General features: G+C 37.7%; 1 long non-coding RNA gene across 3 annotated transcripts; it reads left to right on the forward strand.

Moving 5' to 3' along the window:
* Positions 1-1,658: 1,658 nt before the first annotated feature.
* On the forward strand, positions 1,659-18,639 carry LOC106887120. 3 transcript variants are annotated; one of them, XR_001411807.1, is made up of 6 exons: positions 1,659-1,832; positions 7,879-8,055; positions 14,644-14,682; positions 14,835-14,901; positions 14,990-15,079; positions 18,492-18,639. It is a non-coding gene; the product is annotated as an uncharacterized LOC106887120 (long non-coding RNA). The 3 variants fall into 3 exon arrangements; XR_001411804.1 differs by having other exon boundaries at positions 14,644-14,901; XR_001411806.1 differs by lacking the exon at positions 1,659-1,832 and adding an exon at positions 6,199-6,589 and having other exon boundaries at positions 14,644-14,901.
* The last annotated feature ends 2,213 nt before the right edge of the window (positions 18,640-20,852 follow it).

Here is a 20,852-nt window from a genome sequence, read left to right on the forward strand (position 1 = left end):
AGTCTTTCCAAGGAAGACCTAAGGGAAGAAGCTCTTTGCTTTCATTTTGCAGGTTCGTGTTTGCATTAAGGTTAACATAAACATTAAAATACAGAGCATCTGCAGCCACATGGCGGGGGGGAACATGGTGGCTGGATGGACTTTTTACCAAAACAGCTTCACACAAAGACTACTCTGGTGCCTAAGTCTGGGAGATACTGGTGGGAGATGCATGTCAGCCTAACCTTGGGCAAGGAAAAACAAGCCAGGGTTCAATAGGAAGATGAGTCCTATTATTTTGTGAATTTCTCTAAATGTCCCACTAAACCTGGCTGAGAGCAATTTAGCCTGATGTTAGCCCTAAACCATTTACTTTCAAATGCCCTTTCTGTTAGATAATGCTGATCAAAGAAATGAACTCACTTAATGGGTGCAAATTAATCTTTTTCTTAATCTCTGATTATTAATTATTTTGTTCTATATTGACTACCATACACATTTGCAGGATCTACAGGTGAATATTTACTGCTGTTAGGGAAGAAGGTTTCAATTTCTCCAATAGCTGGCTTGCTTGATAAGGCCATATTAAGGTATACATATTCCAAAATGGACTTTCACAGCATTTTCAGAATCTCTTAAACCTTCAAAGATGCTGAGAAAATTGTAAATTGGGAGCATTCATGCTTTATTGTGAGACCCAAATATGTTCATGCTAGAGAAATAACTGGAATGTTTGGATATTATTAGTAATACAGACTTAGAAAAATGTATTTAAGAATTTACAATCTCCTTCTGCTGTACTTAGTGCATATTTGTTTCAAATATTTCTTAAAATATTCTCTCATTCTGCCTATAAATTTTCTTCCATGAACTAAAACTCCTTTGATATAAGTGATATTAACGGTGCCCTATTTTTCATCTTAACCAGTTACAGGTCTAATATGTGAATCATCACATATTCTTTGTATAATTGCCATTTCTGTCCTATACTTCATGTTTAGGTGAAGTAAAATTGCTCTTATTTTTTCTTTTTGTGATCTGACCTCATTGAAGAAGCAGAGAAAGAGCAAAATAATTTACTTTAGCAACTATTAAAAATTCTAGGCTTTATTTCAACCAGGGTAAAACTTATGAAAAGATTTCATTGTAGATTCTGAAGAAAAGAAAACAGCTTGAACTGAAGAGGTATTAATTTCTACTGTACTTTCAATTTCCTCTGGCTTTTATGGAAGCTGGTAGTTCTTAGAATTAATGTCCAAAAAGGGAATTACTAACACAAGGATAAAACATATCTTGTATCCCTTCTCATGGACACCATCAGGTAGGTAGATAGGTGTCTTTTACCTTGACACTCACATTATGTATGTAAATTATATCCTGGTGACCAAATATTTATAAGTTGCTAACATTTGGTCATCTTTGTGCTTTGTGATGGGTCTTCAACTTATGAGAAGCATAATGCTTGGCAGCCAACCATTATGATGGGTGGCCACATCATTTGCAGATGATACTAATTAATGAAGTTTCCTTGCCTACTGCAAGGAAAACCTGTTTTACAGTTGCATTAGTATTCTAACCCTCACTGAAGAAAGGACTATCTATTCTTTCTCTAGGGAATACTGAAAAAACAAAACAAGGTAAAGTTTTAATTTTTTTTCCTAGTGAAACTAAATTCATACTTAAATGGACACGTTTCTGCTGAAAGGTATGCAAGTAAGAACACTCTGTACGCTGGGCTTCACTCCTGAAACTTAATTAGACTACAGCATTTGCTTGAGTGTCGAGCTTGACCATGAGGATGCCTACTAATGAATATGAAGTCAAGCATAACTTTGGAATAAACTAAGAAAAAGGTAAGTTTTGTTTTACCACCTTTTTTTCTCATAAGTTTTCTTTCTATGATCACAAAGGCTTTCGCACATGTTAAAAATAATTTCCAGCTAGCGATCCAAATTCAGTCCCAGGCACATATGGGAAAACACTAAGACTGCTGGGGAATGACCCGGTCACCTCCAGCCTGGGATGGCAGTGGTCCTCCTGGCCGCCTCCTTCCTCTCAGCTCTCATGCTGCATCTCTCCTTGGGAAGCACCTCTCTCCCTCAGCAGAGGCAGTGCCCAGCAGGAGTGTGTTTCTTTGGGCGGTTGGGCAGGGGATCTCTGCAGACCTGCCAGCTGGGCTGGGTGCCCATGTGCTGAGCTTGGAGAGCCCCAGTGTGTGTCCTGGGACATCCTCCAGTCCATCTCTGTGTGTAGAGTGCAAGTAAACCCTCAACTTTTTAAATACTCATAGGTAAGTAATGAAAATCCTCTTTAGACAATTAAAATGCTTAGCTATTAGCTAAGCAGCTAATGGTGGCCAGCCAGTGCTGGAAAAGATTACTGAAGACTTTTATTTTAAAATGAGAAATCTAATAACTGAGACTTCTTGCTAGGATGAGAAAAACATTTCTTTGCCTTAATATTGTATTGTACATATTTTTCCACTTTAACAATAAGGGTAGCCAAAAAGCATGAAAAAAAAATCTGTAATTAGCTCCAGCTATGTAAGTATAAATCCATATGCTAGTTAGCCTTTAGAAAAAGAGCCGTTTGTGTTAAATTCATTAAGACTTTCCCATTAAAAACAGAGCACCCATGAATTAGTTTGACAGAGAAAAACTGCTGGAGCATTTACTTGGATTTGGCTCGGTGTGCTCCCAACCTTTGTCTTCGCTGCAAGTGTAGCTGCCAGTTATTTCACCCAGCCTAGCCACGGCCTCGGAGCCCAGAGTGATTTGATTAACAGATGATGAATTATGCAAACTTGAACTCTGGCTTGTGGTTGAAGTCCTGCTGCATTATTGCTTTGATTCTCAGCAGAGTTTGAGTATTATGCCACAAGCCCTATTAGGCTGGCTAGTTCGGATTTGAAGCATTTCTTAAAGTGAAGTTAGAGATTGGTGATTGGGTGGGAGTTCCTTTATAGGAAATATGCACACCCAGAGTTTTTGCTAGTACTGCAATGGAAGAAGGTGGAAAAAGATATGAGCAATGTACCCAGCCCATCAGAATTGTTCACAAAGTTGATGACAAACTCAGCTTGTGAGGCCGAAGCGTTTTCATTGTGAAGTGTCTGAGTAATCGTGAAAAAAGCTGCTGTGTTGTTTTTTTCTTTCTGTTTACACTAGAAAAACCTTCCCAAATATCAACAAGTGTTTTTTCCTTTCAAAGCACAGACACTGAAAGGAGAGGGGTGGGTGATTAAGGGGAATGATAAAGTATGAATAGAAGTTATAATTATAGCAGGCCCTATTCTGCTGAAGCAGAGTTCTCTGTAATATTGTGAACTTCTAAGCTCTCTCCAGAAGCTGCATTACTGAATCTAATTTATTGTTAGCTTTGTTTTGAAGCGGTTTAGTCCATAATTTAAATTATTTGAGTAACCAAAGTTACCTGCATGTTGAGTCTAGGACAGTTCAGGTAGGGAACTGCCTCCTGTATTTAACCATTTGTTTTCTGGAGATATTCAGTTCTGCTTTTTTAAAAAAAAAAAATTGTAAGGTAAGTGTGCAAAGAGTTCAAATTAAAAAAAAAAAAGTTATAACATTGAAGAAATACTTATAATTGTGTTTTAGCAGTAGTTTCTGTCAACTTCTTGACTAGTACTCTGTGTGTCTTTCTCACGGATAATTTTTCTCTCTTTCATTGGCTAGTACGTGCTATTCTGTACTCTTTCTAAATAAATCGAGTGATAACTTATGATGACTCCCCTGTTCTTTATCACTGAGGCTCAGCTTGATTGAGTCACAAGTGGTGGGGATGGTAGGCTAGAAAAGAAGAAATACACATAAAAAAGAGATTATGATATTGCCATAAATACCTTAAAAATGCTTGTTGGAACACACAGAAATGAATTATGTTACAAAGAATATTGTGCTTCCTGACCCATGGATACTGCAATTAAGCTCCTACTTTGTTTCCAAATCTATTTATAGTTCCTAGATTATGTGCAATCCTTGTGAAATTGTTTAGTACCCATGGTTACCAAACACACTTCATAAGCTATAACAGTTCTAGTGCTGTGATATATCAGCAATTTTTTGTCTCTTCCTAACAGTAGTTTTCTGGTATGAATTCTCACAGATATAGATAATAAAATCCAAAAATATTTCCTGTGCTTGCAGTAAGCTGTACTTAACATTACTGTTTCTGCGTGGCTTTACCCATCAGCATGGTATTGTGGCACATTGGAAACATGAATAGTCTTGGCCTGCATTGCATTCCAACAAAAATTGTGAGTCTTTATGATAAACCATTTCTAAATAGATGAGAAAGAGCTGAAAAGCCTTCATGCCTAAATCTGAAATGGGAACTGCACCTAAGCCACATGAAACTCCTTTTTTATTGTCCTTTTCTTTTGAAAATGTAAGCAGACAGCAGCAGCTGTTGCAGCTATAATAATTGTAGCCTAAGAAGTCCTGTGATATTTTTCCTATTGTGGTAGGATTTGCACTTTTTTAATGTTTTGTTCTTTTCACCTGATGATTCAGGAAGTGTGTGAAATTGAGGCAGAGATGTTGTGTCTTATGGATTCTCTGTGATATAAAGATAGGAGTGTTCACCAAAGAGTTTTACAGTCTTGAATGATTCCCTGTGAAGGGAAGAAAACTGACATAATTGGCATAATACAGTGAAATTAAACATATTATTTCTTAATCCTGTTATTTCTTTCTTCTCCTTTTTAATTCATTAAATCATTCTTTGTTCTTTCTTTTGTCCCTCTCCTCTTTTGACACCTCTGAAACATAAATCTCACACACACACAAAAAAACCCAATTGTGTAATGCTAATGTGAGTTAAAATAGAAAAAAAACCCAACAAGTAAACTTACGAACTGTGCTGGTTTTATCTACTCCTTTCCAGTTTTTCTCTGAGTCCCTTCCTACATGGTATGTATATATCTAATTACATCAAGTATCAAAAGCCAACATGACACCCATATGTACGAGTAATTAGCAGGTACAGTCTGATTGCCATCAGAAGTGGGTAATGTTTCGGCACTAATGGGCCATTACAATGAGTGGGCATTACAGTCTCAGCACTTCTTTTGTGTAATAATGTTGTCCTGTGCATTTTCTGCTTTTCTTGCTGACTACAGTTTAAAGCAAAATCTCAGCTAAACCAGGTAATCCACCTGATCCGAATCTGCTCACTAAGGAAAAAAAGTTGGGAAAAGGAAGTATTTGGAGTAATGTTAATATTTCAGAAGTATGTTTAAATCATCTAAGGCTTGTATTGTTTTCCACTCAAATCATACTACTTGTTTTTAAACAAAAGCTTACAGGAATCCATTCAATTCACAGGAGAGCTACAAAACTGTAATGTGTATATTCATTCCTGTGAACTGTTTATTATGCCGTTGCAATTCATCTCTCCCTTCAGATACGCGTGTTATGTGGTAAACACAGCAATTGGAAACATATCTGCAATGCCTGTTGCTCAAAATAGATTTATTTAAGGGGGGGAAAAAAAGTAAATACTTCATATGGAGCTTTATTTGTAGAACATAAGATTCTTGTTTCATTTCCTCATTCTCTCCTAAGCAGTACACAGGGACTCATAGGTGCAGTGTTATTATTTGTCAATTGATAAAAAATAACTTTCTGCTCACCTCTGTCAGTATTTATGCTGTCATGAGAGACTTGGGCGACTGAGGTAAGGGGAGAGAGGTTCATGGCCTGTCAGGAGGCAGCAGCTTCGTCTGCCCCTGGCTTGGCTGTTTTCACATCCCTCCATGTGCTGAGTCCCACCAGCAGCAGGTTCTCCTCCGCCTGGCAGCGTGGGGCTGGACCCACGTGAGTTATTTTGCAAGGGCTGTGCAGAGTGGCTTCCCATCGGGAACGACTAAACAGACACCCACTATGTGTGTATAGGGTTGTTTGAGAAGGGAGAGACTACTTGATCATATGCTGCAAACCACATTATACCTGGAAAAAAGAGAATTTTCCCTTCTCTTTTTAGCCTGGCTGTGAAGCTTAACAAATCTGGCATAGTTTAAGCAGGGAAAGTCTGTCTGTGGGAGGAACGTGTCAGATGTCTTGAGATACAAGATGCCAAGAGCTATGAGCCTCATTCCTCATTTTATACCTGCCTTGGGAACAGCGCGGACAAAAAGCTGTTAATATAAGAGAGTGTGAAATGCCTAAGCAGAGAGCGGGCAGCTGTTCAGAAAGTGTGCGGACAAAAAGCTGTTAATGTGAGAGTGTGAAATGCCAAAGCAGAGAGCGGGCAGCTGTTCAGAAAGTGAAATGCAGTGAAAATGGGTATGTCCAAATGACGATGAGGTTGCACTGCATTCTTCACCCAGCCATGGCGGGCCTCTAATGTGGGAAACACGCAGCCGTGGTTGACGAATTAGCACCCACTAAGCCTGTCAAAGAGGCTGTGGCGAGGGGTGCTGGCTGAGGACTGGCTTTCTCCTCCACTTTGTTCTGCGTGATGCCTTCAGCCCACGTCAGTGCAGCTGGGCTCCCAAACCACTGGGAGCTCTGCCCCTCCATGGGCCCAGAGCCTTAACATGGCCTGTGACAGATGACACACCGTCTGGAAACTGCTCTTTGCTACCTCCTAGGTAAGGCTTGTTTCTTTGTGAACTCTAACTTATCCCAAACCACAAGGTGTTTGTCAAAATGCTTAGGATATGTAAATCCAGGGCCGTACTGAGGTGACAGTGTTTGTGATCCGAGCCTCGGTATATTCTCAACAATCTAATCTCAGCATCTGTTATGTGAGATAATTGGTGTGTTTTGGCTTTGTGTCTAGCATTAGGCTGAGCAGAAAGATGAACACACTGTGCAGATTAGGTTAAGCCAAGAACAACATTTCCATGAATGTCTCTGGATGTAAGTTTGCCCGCAGCATGATCTAGAAAATGTGATGTGTCTCCCCATGAATCGTTTACTCTCTTTCTTCCACATACTCATAAGTCCTGTGTGCTCTTGTTTCTTTGTGATTTATGTGGAAAAATATCTGTCATGACACTGTTCACAGTGGACTTAGATGACCGAACTCTTCTAACATGCATGATTTGATCTCCTTTTTTCTCAATCTCTCTGGACACTGCTGTTACTGAACATCACTGTCATCTGGGCCATGTGAGATCATGGACTTAGATGACCGAACTCTTCTAACGTGCATGATTTGATCTCCTTTTTTCTCAATCTTCAGTCAGGCAATTTATTTTAAAGTATTTTTTAAAGTCTGAACACTCTTTGCTTTGCTTTCCTCCCCCATTTTATTTTCTCTTGAGTGGGATTTGATCCCAGTGGAGCGTGGGGTTCAATTTGATCTTTTACAAGCAAAATTCGACTGGGTTATGTATTAACTACAATAAGTACATTCATCTCTTATTCAATATTCCCATAATTAAAGGGAAAATCTTAATTTCATTGTAGAAGATGCTACTAAGACTTCTGTAAATTCATTGTTTAATAAGAGAAAAGAAAACAAGACGTAGAAACTTGCTTTTCAATTGTATAGATCTAAGCAGTTTCATACTGTAAATCATGCTGCATAATACTACAATTTCACAATATAAATCTCTAAATCATAAATCATAAATATAGCCTGTAGCTACATGACTGTGTGCGATGATAATATTTTTCTAAGTTTCTCCTGTAATGATTTATGTCTTCTTTTGGGGTATCTCATATTGGTACTACAGATGGTCTTGGTGATGATTTAGGACAAGGCACTCTTTTTGGTTGGAAAAAATGTGGTGCCACAGTTCAGTGGTCAAAAGCAGAGCTGTACAAGTGGGCTGTGCTAACAGAGGGTGCATATTGTCTGTGGATGATGATAATGGCTTGTTGCGCTGCCCTTGTAGGATTCACTTAGTTATTTTATTTTTGTTTTTTACAGGATTTTTAGTTTAAATGATTACATGTGATATTCCACTGGAAGTATTAAGTGTCGATAAACTCAATGAAATCTTGCAACCTGTACGCATGGCAGAACATGATCTTGGATATCATCAGCAAAGAATGTGAGCTCCTCCCAAAAGAGAAGTACTTTGCTTTCCAGCCATGAAGATGCAAGGTTGGTAGTAGATGAGGGGAAGTATGAAAAACCACCCAGAATGTAGGTGCATTGCAATAAAACCTGAGCAAACAGATGGGATTTTATTTCAATTCTGATGGTGCTGTTCATTCTTCTTCATCTGGCAGAATATACTCGGGACACATCTCTTTAGTTCTATTATTGATTTTTAACTACTTTTAATTAAGATCAGATTGGATCATCACTGATGTAAATAAACCTTCAAGATTGCTGTCCCAGTGAATACAGTGAAGATGCCAAAATTTCTATGGGCCAGAATTAATACTGGGGGGAGTTGTAGAAATTAATGGTAATGGATTATGCCTAAGAATAATAAAACAGTAAGGATTTTTCCTATTTCATTATTTGTGTATTTTATGAAATCACTAGGTGATATTTTGAAATCAGTAGGAAGTTTGCTTTTGACATTAATGGCAGTAGGTTTCACCCATTACATTCTACAGCTTTTTAAATCTAAAAGGAAAACAAAGAACATAAACTTGTTCTCATTTTTTATTATAACAGTCCCTCAGAAATTGCTAACCAACGTTATATTCCTGCATGTATCTCTTGGAAAAACAGTGGATGTATCTGCAGATGCAGGTTCACTGCAGGTTTTTGCGTCAGTTTTCAGTGCTTTTTGTGAATAGTGGTTTCATTTCGCTTTTCTCCGGGGTGTCAATGTGCCATTTATTAGACAAGTGTGATCCTTATATCCTCTTGGCAGAAGACATCATATTTCTATTGCTCATGTAAGACTCTAACTGTAACAACCTCCAGTATGCTCCTGAGACACTGTCCTCTATTTACAGTTTTTAAATGAGCTGACTTGAATTATTTTTTTTAATTTATTGTTGCGTTGTCAGCAGGTTAATTATCCCCTTCTCATTGTTGTCCATGCCACTGCAGTCATTTATTTTAAACAGTTGAGGTCATTTCGCTACTTACACAAAGCTTCTGAAGAAATCGTATTGTAGTATAAGCAGGGTTTCAGAAGCATTTAATCCTTCCTTTTGCAGTAGTTTCATCTATCTTTTTAATTTTATAATTCATGTCATCACTTTTGCAAGAGGTTAGTTGCTATTCTAACAGAGTATATTATTGCACTGTCTTGTCATCGTAAGTCTTGGTGCTGTCAGATGCTAATCTTCCTGTCCTGACAGCTTCCCACTATCTGAGATATTGACTGCATGTTTTATGTCCCAGTTATCTTTACATTAACTATACTATATGTATTGTTAAAGATCTGCACATATGTTTGTCTGGCATCTCTTGAGCTTACAGGAGAAAAATATGCCAAAGGGGAAAGTATTTCAGTGAGAATGGGTATATGTTTGTTATTAAATCAAATTTTAGTAATATGTCATTAGCTGTCTCAGCACATGCAAAACTTTTTTCTAACGGGAAATGTCCCAAAAGAGGGCTTCCTCACTTTGTTGCAGCCTCAATTCTTGTTCAACACTGGCTGTGTCTTCTATATTACACTGCCAAAATGTTTGATAGCAGAAAGGATTTTGTTTCAGTGTTTTATCTATTTTTGGCATAAAGTATTCTTTAAGTAGTATCATCCAGCCATTACAGGAAGCAGGTGTTTCCTCTGTTTACTATCCGTGCAAGGTAATATATTAAGTACACTCAGAATTACCTAGGATAGAAAGACAGACTGATGTTGGGGGAGAGTTTGCCTATGAGCCCCATAGGATGTGTGCCTGGTTGGTGGTGGTTTCACGGCTCTAGTCCCAGAAGACGGAGTAGCAAGGTTCCTGAACTGAGATAGATCATTACAGCACCTTTATAAGACCAGTCTTTTTGGATCCTAGACTTCAATTGTTAGTTTCTGTCCTTCTGATTTCCTGGTGAGTGATGAAAAAGGTGCATTTGTCTCTGTCAAGAGATGTCCTCCTACATAAATACAATTATATTGGGAAATTTCAGTGTATACTCAGTATAAATTGAATTTTAACCTACTGTGTTTTTTTTAATTGGCATAACGCATGGTCTTAGAAGTGACAGGGCTATTTTTTAAGCAAAGACTGAAATTTAATCGCATTTTAAGTTGCAGCTCCACACAATTTAAAAGTCTATAGCAGTTCCTCATACTGTTCTATCCAGCCAGGGTTTAATCAGTATTTCATTCTAAAACATAATTGAAAATAATTCTGCAATATGATTTGGGATACAGTTTATAGGGTTGTACATAAGTGTGTGTGTATATATACGTGTACATATATTTTCTATGTATGTATAAAATAATTCTTGGTAGAATGGTCATCTTTTTGTTCAGAAAGAATTTTTTTCCTCTTGCACAGAATTATTTTTGTCTGTATTGATCTTTTGGTTCTTGGAATTTTACTATCATAAACCTTAGCACTTTACACAGTTGTTATTCCAAGAGCTTTTACACTTGACATCTACTGTCACACAGGATTGGATCCTTCTTCCTCTTGTTCTACAGAACAATTCTAAACCACTGAATTTATAAAGTGGCAATTGATTCCAGAGGAAGTGAGTAATGTTGCAAATTCAAAATTACAACTTTATGCCTGGCTTAGTCAGTAGAAGAAACTGGATTCAAGAGGTCTGTGTGTTTTCGTACACGTACAAATATCAAACACTGAACAAAGAAAAAGTGGAGAGGACTGTCCAAGTTAATTTCTTTTTCTGTAAACGTCCTCTTTTCTTTTTGAAGCTTCTTACAGTGAGAAGGCTCCACTTTAATTATGGTGAGCTAGAATATAGTTCCTAATCAATCTGAAAGGCATAAAGCATCCCAGACACATAGGCTGCCAGCAGGAAGCCAAGCAGGTGTCAAACTGAGGTTCCTCTTAGAGTTAAGGAGATTATATGCTGCTGTAGAAGCCCACTGTGCAATTACTTCACATTCATAGTCACAGATTGCTACCGAAATCCTTCTATCTGATAGTATTTGATGAAGATTTAACATTTTGAATCACAGTGGACTAATACTGTTCAGAATGAATCTTGAATATTTTAACTGGATGAAATGCATCTGAGAATTTTTTGTCTCAATATGCTGTGCTTTTTTATCTTAAGAAAATCTCAGGCACTTTAAAAATGTGGTATTGAAAATTCTATATGCTGCTAGAGATGCTATAGAAGAATTCTAAAAAAAAAAAACCACCAAAAACCACAACAACTTTCCTTGGTGGTTTTGGCATGGTTTCTCACCATGAAGTATGTATTAGCTCTTTGAGGTATTCCACCAAAAAACACAACAACTTTCCTTGGTGGTTTTGGCAGTGTCTTTCTCATCATGAAGTATGTATTAGCTCTTTGAGGTATTGAGCAGTCCCATTGTCCTGGGCACTGAAAAGCATAAAATCACTGGCAATCACTTTGTCATTGTATTTGGAGATTAAAGGACAGGACCTAACAAATGAGGCAGACCTTGAGTCAGAAGATGAGGTAGCATCAGATAATGCAGCTAAACGGTATATCTAGCACAGATTAGCTCTGAATGAATTCTCAGCCAGTCATCTTTTTGTCAACCTGTAAGGTAAGGCCTTGATTTATCTTTCAGGTAGTAGTGATCTTGATTTTTAATATTGAATTACTTTTTGCATTCATTTTTAATTAAGATTTGCTATGATCTTGTAAGCTTCCAGGAATGCATAAAGAATATGATGTGCATTAGAAAACTCTACCTGGACTCCTGTGGTTGTTCTCTTTACTCCTGTCCTGCCACCTGAATGTCCTGATCCTGGCAGCACAAGCTTTTATCAATTTATCAATTTTCTAATGTAAAAAGCAGCATATAAGGATTTATGTGATGGTCTTGAGATGACTCAACTGTTGGCTTGGATCTCTGCAGCAGAAGGCTGTGGTTTCCATTTCCACCTCATGTACTAGGCTCATACCCAGTGCTTGGCACTGTATTTCAGTGGAAAGATGTCATCCTGAAGATGACACGATGAACTCAGCTCTATTGTTTCTCCATCTGGAGATGAAAACCCTGAGGAATACTTCAGAAAGAGCAGGAGTTTAGCTTAGGGCCCAGCCAAACCTTCCTGAAATCATTGCCGCGGCAACGTATGTGAGATGTTCAGTACATGACAACTGTGTTTCTGCCTGAAGAGTTTTTGCAGCATCACTGTCTATATCGTTTTCATCAGTGCTCTACATCTGTTGTGCCATTTGTAAAACATGCAGATTTCTATTAACAGAGCAGAAATGTTTCTTCTGTGCGAGTGGCAGTGATTGTAACAAGCCAGCTTTGCTGCTGCCGCCTCTTACTACCTCTGGAGAGGTGTATTCTGCCTGTTGCTGCAGCTGCATGGTGAAAAGCAGTTGTAGAAGTTACTGTGTGGCACCACTGGAGCATTTAAATGCATCTGCCAAGGGAAATGCTCTAGCTGATTGCATATTTTGCAGTGATATGGAGACAGAAATTCTTTGGTTATGGTGCATGATGGAGGCAGTCACAAGGGGCCAGTATTGACAGTTTATAAATGTCTTTACTAAAGGAACTTGATGTATATAGGGAAATTTGAAAATTTTTAGTTTGTTAATGTATTCTGCTTTTAGTCTGCACTTAAAAAAAAGTCTTTATTGCCCTGAAGTCTACATGGTGGATGTCAACTGTGTCTGTCCATCTAACTCCTTGCTATATTGTCAGCAAAGTATGGCACACTTCTAGTGTGTACCTAGACAAAACCAGCAGGGTTTTAATGTTTTCCTGGGACTACAGCTGACCAGTGTGCCAAACTTCTTCACTTACTCTAGCCTTCATAAAAACTCAATTTAAAATTATTTTCTTGGTAAATTAGACATTAGGCAAAGTTACAGTCAGTAGTGACATCTCATTGTACTACAAATATTCTGTGAATGGGTCGGTTGGGCTTTTTGGGCCTTGGTAGCTTTGTACAGTACAAAGTGAGTGATGACAGTGACACTGGGACTAGTGTCAAGTACCAGCCTTGATATTAGTGGAAAACTTGTGTGCTCCTCCCTTCATCACAAATCCAATTTTTTAAGAGCAACTAAAAATGCACTTTAAAGATGTATTGCGATGGCCAATTATCCCTAGGCAGGGGATACCAGGATCATACCAAGGATACCATCATGTTCTCAACCCCTACTATTCACAGGCTCCTGGTAGTCACTTTGGAGAATGGAATTTTTCTCTGTGTCTGAGCTCAGAAATAACTCTTGATGGAATTTTGTGAAAAATGAGTTCTGAAAAGCATGGACAAGTGAGGAAAAACTGTGATGTTTGGTATCATGAAGAACATCTTGCATCTTTACAGGTAGCATAAATGTTCAGTTAATACCATTTTTGTCCCTGCAATTCTCATGACATGAAACTCAGTTGAAAACCCCAAATTAAATTTGTTTTACATTCCACAGAAATAAGAGAGCAGTCATCTTCAAAAGAGTCTCATGTGTGAGCAAAGTTGCATATAAAATAGGCTGCTTTTAGGGAATTTAAGTAGTTTTCTTCTTCAAGAAAAATACAGCAGTTAGATGCTCTGCTACATTTCAGTGTGTTAAAACACAAGGATCTCTGCAGAGATCTGGAAAGAAGCCACTTTGGAACATGTTTTTTATCAACAGGGATTAGAAGGAATGATCAGAACAAATTTGAAGTTTTAATAAACAAACAAGTTTCCATCTTCATTGCTTATATTGCTGTTTTCCTCTGTTATGTTATGCAGGTATTACTAGACTGCAGGTAGCAGATGGGATTCTTGTTCTTCATTAGACTTTAATATCACTTCATATATATTTAAAATTTATAACAGGTCTTATGAATTCAAATGAGATGTTACAGTCCACAGATACAACTGCAATAACAGTTATACAGCTTTTAGAAAATAGCCAACCCCAGGTGTTGACTCATGAATATTTATGCACATCAGTCATCATGAAAGCAAAAAACAATTTGGACCTGTTCCTATTCCAAACAAAATGGATAAAAAAATAACCAATACTAGAAACTATCCTTTAAAAGACATCTGAGAAAAAAATCAAAATAATATTTCTTCCCCATCCCCATGTGTTTCTCCAAAAAATGAGATTGGGAAGAGGGATCAGAAAATGAAAACATGACACTTTTTTTTTTTTTTTTTAATTATTGAGAAGGTACATATTTTTCCTAAATTTGGAATATATTCTTGTCTGAAAACATGTAAACAAAACTCTTTTTTACACACAAAATTTTTAAATTGTGTCACAAAGTTTGAACTTAAGTGAATGTTCTTTGCATGCTAAATTTAATGAATTAAGGTAATTTTTATGATGCCTGTGGAAGTAAAAGCATACATAAAAACATTTCTTTGTCAGTAAAAATTTTATTTTAGTTTTATATAACTAGAATGCAGCCAAATGGATTTTTTTTACGTAAAAAAACCCCACTCATTCAAACCTGGAAAGTTTCTATTCTAAAATACAATTTTTGGAATGTTCTAGGGGAAATAAAAAAAAAAAAGAGTCAGCAATGGAAATGATATAGAAAGAAATACCTGGTAATGTATGAGCTGTAGGCGAGATTCTGATTTTGTTTACACCCTTGTAGATAAAAGGATATTTCTATAAAGTAACTAACATTTTTTGGGATTTATCTTGCAGCACTGAGTATCATGCACATGAATGTTTGACAGAGCAGAGGTGAGAAGTGGGAGTTTTTGTCCATTGAGAAAGCTGGGCAGTTTGACAGATCAGGAAAACAGGACCAAAACCAGACTTTATATGGAACTTATACTTTTACTCTTTCCTCATTTCTACGTTTTCCTCCTGAAAACAAAACTCCATGAACCAAGATGATGGTAAAAAGGAGAAAATGCTTGTGGCAATAAAAATGCGTGACACTACATAAAAATAAACAAGGTATATTTTATATCAATTTAGAATGTAAATAAAATCATGAAACATGATTAATTTTTTAGAAAGACACAAATCTGTTCTTTTTTTCTAGTGACTATGGACAATGGGGGAAGTTATGCAGAACTGGTGAACTGTGTTCTACTCCTGTTCCCAGTAGCCGTCATTTTTCCAGCCTTGGCAGGTAAGATGTTGAAGTGTTACAGACCTAACGATCAGCTCAGTCTGGGAAGCTGCCTCTGTCTGTCTGCAGAGTTTAAAGAACTGTGTTGAGTTACAGTATACAAGTGTGGTTGCCAGCGAAACTACAAAGGAGTAACTTCTTCATTTATTACAATATGACAGTTCTCTAGCAATGGAGAGGGAAAAAAGTTGGTTTCTTGATGTGATATTGCTATTACTTAGAAGCCCAGAGTTATGCACTAGGAACTTTGTATGCGGTTGGTTGTCTTTCAACTTTCTGACTTCTGCCAACTTCCAAAGCAAACTAGAGTCTCAGGAGCAATATTACTCGAGTAAAACACACAAACATAGGAAAAGTTTTGCAAATATGGCAAAAGTGATACTTCAGTTCACTGTGACTTCTCTGGAGCATTTATTATATGAGAGCGTTTGAATAACCATTATGTATTTGTGATAAAGGCTTTGAATCCCAAAAGATTTACAGAAAGCACTTAAGGATGTTATTTCATTATTTTTCCATTTAAAATATTTTACGCTTAATTAGATAACAGAAACAATTCTGACTTTGGTGTTTAAATTTTAAGCTGGGTACAGTCAGAGTAAAAAACTAGAACTTTGATGGAAACCAAATTAGCTTGGGAATTATTTGTAATGTGCCAAGAAATAATTGTTAAAGTTCTGCTTTAAAGGAAATGTAAGAGGACATAAATGAAAATTCTCTTCTGTTCTATGCTTGATCAGAGAAGAACATTAAGCAGACTGCCTGTGTAGCTATCATATAGTCAATTTTGCATTTTCTCTTATTTATTTTGTTAAATATATTTTCAATAAATTATGCAGATCTCTCTGGGAAGCATAGTGCTGCATGGGTAGAGAGAGGGCAATGCCAGGTGCCACACGGCATTGTCATGACTTTATTCAGTGTGACTGTGTAAGGAAGGGCAACCAGATTTCCTCTCACAGTCTCATGGCTGATAATCAGATGCAGGATTGGGACTGATTCCATGTTGAAGAAGGGGTTCATATCAGTGGGAATGAGTGGCAGAGAGGAGTTAGCTGTTTGCAACCTGAGATCATGACGGAGCCTCATCTGTCTTTGGATATCAGGGTAAAAGCAGGCAGTGGCAAACAGCATGGGGTGTCTTTGCATCACCAGGGAATGTATTTTGTATTTGCTTAGTTACTGTAACTGCTCACAGAAGTCTGCAGTATCTAGAGAAACAGCTTAGTGCATATTAATTTCTTGGAATTGCCCAAAACAAAGCAGAAAGTACAACCGGTTTTCTATGGACTCAGGCAATTAAGGCAAATTTAAATAGGTTAAAAATATCTATCTGTACTTATGCAGAGAAGGGATTAGGACAACATAACCTTGTTCAGCTCTATGTGAGGAAGTTTGGAGCTCTGTGTTGCATAATAATTAGAATTCCTACAGAAGTGATGCCTAGAGAGGAAAGATGCTTTCATTACCATCTTCTTATTAATTATCAACCAAATACGACATAAATGCACCATAAGAGAAGGAAAGGGTATGAGACATCAGTTGCTCTAGCACTTTGTTGCCATAAGGCACATCTTCAGTTACAGTTTCATGGCTCTGTCTTGCTGGGGTTGGTAAATTACGGTGCACAGGAGCAACAGGCTTGTGTGGAACCTAGTGAAATCTGGATCTTTTGGGGTAACTGAATGTGTGCCATGTTCAGATCAGCAATTCAGATGCAAGATAGTCCTCCTCCAGAGAGACCATAATGTTCTGTGTGAAAATCTAATTGAAACGTACCAGCAGTACATTTTGTCCCAACAGTGATGCTGGAGAGAGTGATGTGTTCTCTAGTCACCCAGCAGAGAGATACAAGTGAAGAAAAGCTTTACCCTGACCCCAGCAATGTTCTTTCACTCTGATGCAGAAAGGCCTCAAGTGGATCTGGAATATGTGGGTTGTTTTTTTTTTTGCAGCAGCAGTGTAACTGCAATTGAGGAAACATCAGTGTAGGCATGACAGCAGTGTGGGTGTTTCATGACTTCAGTCTATATTAGTGAGGTTGGAAAGCACTGCATGATTTGAAGATGAGAAATCAAAGTATTAGCAAACTGAAGGAGGAATCCCAACTCCTCCCAACTCCATTGCTGAACCTGGCAGCATTTGAGATGCCAACAGGGGTGATATTCTATATAACGTGACTATACCATTCATCACAGGGAAGCAGATTGCACACAGACAACAAAGCCATTGCCAGACCAGTTGCTACTGGCCTAGACCAGTGTGAAAAGCTGGCTGCTTCTGCTCCTTACACCACAGCCAGCCAGCTTTTCCAGACTGGGGGTTAAATCAGCGTCGCTGCCTGGTGAACGTTCGCACCGAAATAACGACACCCTGTCCAGCCTCCCTCCCCCCTCTCCATTATATCCTGCAAAAAACAAATAAGGTGGTGGTTTTCTGCCCCAGGAAATGATTGCTTTTGGCCAGGGGGATTGCAGGTGATGGTGGAGCTGATCCTGGGCCTGTCGCTCCCCCTCCTGGCTGGAACACACCGAGCCTCCCCCGGTCCTGCCGCAGGAGAGCTGCGAGCTGCCATCCTGTCCCCCGTGTTCCAAATGTTCCAGAGAAATGTGAACATTTGGTTTCGGTACAGCTTATTCTCCCCTAATGAACAGTACGTTTATTTCCATCTTCTCTCCCAGCCGGTTTTTCCCCTGGTCCTGCCTGATAGCAGCAGCAGGAAGCAGGAAGAAAATCAAAGCAGTGCTTTTGCCAGGCTTAAATGCAGTAATTCACCCTTATCTTATGTGCTGAATAAACACTCTGAAGAGTTTAATAATCGCCTGGTCACGTTCAGGGGGCTGCTTCAGCTTCAGCCCGACAGATCAGCAGTGCTTTCCTTACCCTCATCATCTTCTGATACCATCATCATCATCACCACCACTGTAGGCTCCTGCTTCAGGAGTGAATGTCTGCAAAGTATTTTGATGGCATTGATCTGTTTTGATCACACCTATGTTAATCTGTTCTTCCAGCACCTTGGCAGGCATACAGCCTTTAAAAGCAATTTCAAACCATCAGCCTTTAGAAGCTATTTCAAACTGTTAAATGTTGGATTATGGGAGTGTATAAAAAGTACAGCGAATCCAAGAGCATTGCGATAAGTGTGGTAGAGAAGTTTGTTGTTAAAACTTTCAACTGAAAAAGGAGTTGTTACTTTGTACATTATTTAAATGTATGTTTAAATTCAAAGGGCAATTAGATGTTTTTGGGGAAAAAAAAAAACGAACCCCATAAACTAGAACATTGAAATTAATATTAATTTAGTATGCATTCTTATCTGTGCTTTTACTCCTTAAGTGGAAACTAGGAGGTAAATTTATTTAAAGGGCAAAAAGTGACAGATACATAATTCTTGTGTTTAATGTTAAAGGCCAGACTGAAGAAGAGCACGTGAAAAGTGTACCAGGAGAGCACAGCAGCCTGCACAAGCCTATGGGAGGGGGGAAAAAGTTACAGAGGGAGGAAAATTACAGAAAAATGTGGACCCCAAGAGAGTACCTCTGAACAAACTGCGGCAAATAAAGGCAAGTCAAAGAAAACCATTCCAAAAAAGTAATGTTTAGATATTTTAGCTTTCCTGTCAGCAACTGATGTTTATGTTACTTGATATGTAGAAATTATAAAATTTCCTTATTTATTTGACCATTTATCCAGTTTATATCCCAGCATGTTTTGATATGAACTTTAGATACTACTGGTGAACAAAAGAAGAGTATCAATATAATAACTTACATTTGCCTTACGGATTTATTTCTCTCCCTCTCTTTTCACAATGACATGGAGCTAGTACTTTAAATATCTTGGGCTCCAAAATAAAAGATGATTTATTTCTATGTCAAGATAGTGAGAGATTTAGATGTGAAGTAATATGTTGCTGTGCTTTACAGTTAATACCAGTTTTCTGGTTCTTCTTAATATTTTTTCTGCTCATGATCACCTCTGCATGCCAGTTAGAAAATACAGAAGCATCATAAAGACTAAGTTTTAGAGAATAATAGTATATTAGATAGTGGAAGCCACAAAACCACTGCCAGGCTCTGAATGTCTCCCTCCAGAGCTGTTCTGTGGTTCTGACTAAGCTGATTGAGCTGATTCTAGGTCAGCGGATGAGAGATGCCTTCTGGGTGATATCAGATTCTCTCTCCTTTTTACAGCCACCCTATGTTTTTTCTGTCCACATCACATGAAAGTACATTTGTACACACATTTATTGTGCTCAACACAAATGAAGATAGAAATACTTTCCATAGAATTTTAGATAATTGTCTATAAGAGCAAGAAAATGACGTGGGTTTTGGATGAATACTGTACTGTACATTATTTAAATGTATGATTCCATTGTTGTTATCAGAATATTTTTATTTCTTAGTTGTCTTTTGAAAGTGTTCTTGGTGAAAAATCAAGGATGATTAAAAGAACAGATCAGAGCAAGCATATTTTTCCAGGATAAAGTAATCCACAGTCCTTTGATAGAGTTTGTTAGTACACATGTACATATAATTTTGGATGCAAAGATATTCAGGTGTGCTTCCCTTCAGTTTTATGCGTACATCAGTTTTCTAGTTTGATTTATTGCTTTTATTAAATACCATGCACTAAGTAGTAGATAATGACTTTGTTATCGAAGTGACTAGAATAATTGCTAAAATTTGGTAGCAGTACCATTTCTTTCCTTACCTATCCCAAATTAAATTCAAATTCTATTTTTGTGACACAAGCAACAATGTGTGATAACTGTGTAGTAATTTAAACTACAACCTCTTTAATCTCATTTAGATGCATCTAAAGAAGACAGTTTGAGTTACAAATTTGTTTTTTAATATTGGAAGTAATGCTTGTAGACAGAAACTAAATTATTCTGAAATACCTTTGACTATTTGAATACTGGGCTTTCCAGTTGCCCAGTATGCTGTTGTGATGGCATGAGCCCCAGTCTGGGCTGCCTATGTCTTCCTGGCATCAGCACTGGATGGGTATAACTAGTTAATCCCTAAAAGCTTTCCCTGTACCAGACTAACTAGGTTAAAATGAGGCTGAGGTTATCTACAGCATGATTGCAGTGTGCTTTGCCCAAGGTCCCAGTCTAGTCTGCTCTAACTCCTCACAAGTGGTGCGACATACTGCTCTCTCCTTGGGACTTGTTATAGAGACAGATGAGTTTCCTGCATTGCTGTTATTTATACTGAAAACGTACACACAGGTTAATAGATTTTAGAAATGATTTCTTTCTCATTTCCCTCCCAGATGTAAATGAAATGGTTAAGCATAAGTAGTGTGATAAAGTCCACATTACATTTTCTTTAGAGAATTCAGCAAGAGACTATTAATTTTAAGAGATCTAATTCAATAGGTCTCTTCATTAACTTCTAATGTAACCGACTAATCTTTGCACTTTTTTTAACCCAAAATATAGCTTTAAAGGACTGTTCATTTATATGCATTTCATCATAGCTTCTCAGAGGTCAAAATAGCATGCAGATACTACCCATATCTTAAATATTTTGGGAACAAAACACTTATTAAGAGTGGCTAGCTCTATCAGGGTAGATATAAATGGGTAATTAGGGAAGAAATGGAAGTTGAGACGCTCGCTCTGGTTTGGTGTACCTCTTTCAGTTGCTGGTAAAATTGCATTCTTAAATACTTTCACAACTTTAATGTATCCTTATGTGATGTTACTTTAAATAAATGATTCTCATGTACATCTGGCAATTTCCAAAGTCCAAGAGAA

This window comes from Calidris pugnax, unplaced genomic scaffold (assembly GCF_001431845.1).
Source record: "Calidris pugnax isolate Ruff unplaced genomic scaffold, ASM143184v1 scaffold39, whole genome shotgun sequence".
Taxonomy (NCBI): domain Eukaryota; kingdom Metazoa; phylum Chordata; class Aves; order Charadriiformes; family Scolopacidae; genus Calidris; species Calidris pugnax.